Below are 760 nucleotides of genomic sequence, written 5' to 3'. Positions count from 1 at the left end.
TGTTGCCACTTCCAATGGTGTTTGAAAACATATTTCTGGGCCCTCTTACATGCTTCTTAAACACTTCATCACATGCTTATTCCAAGTCCTTGTGTAGCACAGCTGTCCAGGCACAGGCAAACAGCCCATACAGTAGCCATAGGAACATTTTTCAGCTTGTGTTCTCCACTCTCTTCCACACCCTTCCCTCCCAGCATCCCTTCTACAGAGCTCCTTCACTTCCACTGTATTTTAACAGGGCATCTTTCTTCTTTCCCCAGGTACCAGGTAGCTGTGCATACAAAATAATTATTCCGAGACCAGTACTCCACAGCAGTCTACTACTAGTCAAATCAAAAGCTAAATTCTCTTACTCCTTAAAATAATCCAGTCCTTCCTCAGTACTGAGCTTGAGAGCCTGTGACAATTACTGGGGTCAAGAGAAACCTCTTACTCTGTTGTCAGCACTGCAAGGCACAAACATGTACTTTTGGTGTCCTTTACAGCTGGTTTCTTTTCCCTTCACACACCGACTCCTTTTACCTTGTTGCTAGGGAAGCAAGTGCTATTCTGCCAGTTCCAACATGCCAGAGCTGAGAGGACTCACTAGAAACTCCATCAAAAACAGACCCCAGGCAAGAAAGGTCCCCATCCACCTGACCAGTACCTCGGTTCATGGCAGCTGGCAGCCAGAGCTATGCTCTTGCTGCAGTTCTGGTTGCCAGACTTGGAGTCCTGAGGTCCTCACACGTGCGGGTGTTTCTCTGAAGCTCTCCCTTAC

Source organism: Merops nubicus, unplaced genomic scaffold (genome assembly GCF_000691845.1).
Source record: "Merops nubicus isolate BGI_N331 unplaced genomic scaffold, ASM69184v1 scaffold9755, whole genome shotgun sequence".
NCBI classification, from domain to species: domain Eukaryota; kingdom Metazoa; phylum Chordata; class Aves; order Coraciiformes; family Meropidae; genus Merops; species Merops nubicus.
The sequence above is the reverse complement of the archived record's forward strand: the minus strand, read 5'-3'. Positions refer to the sequence as shown.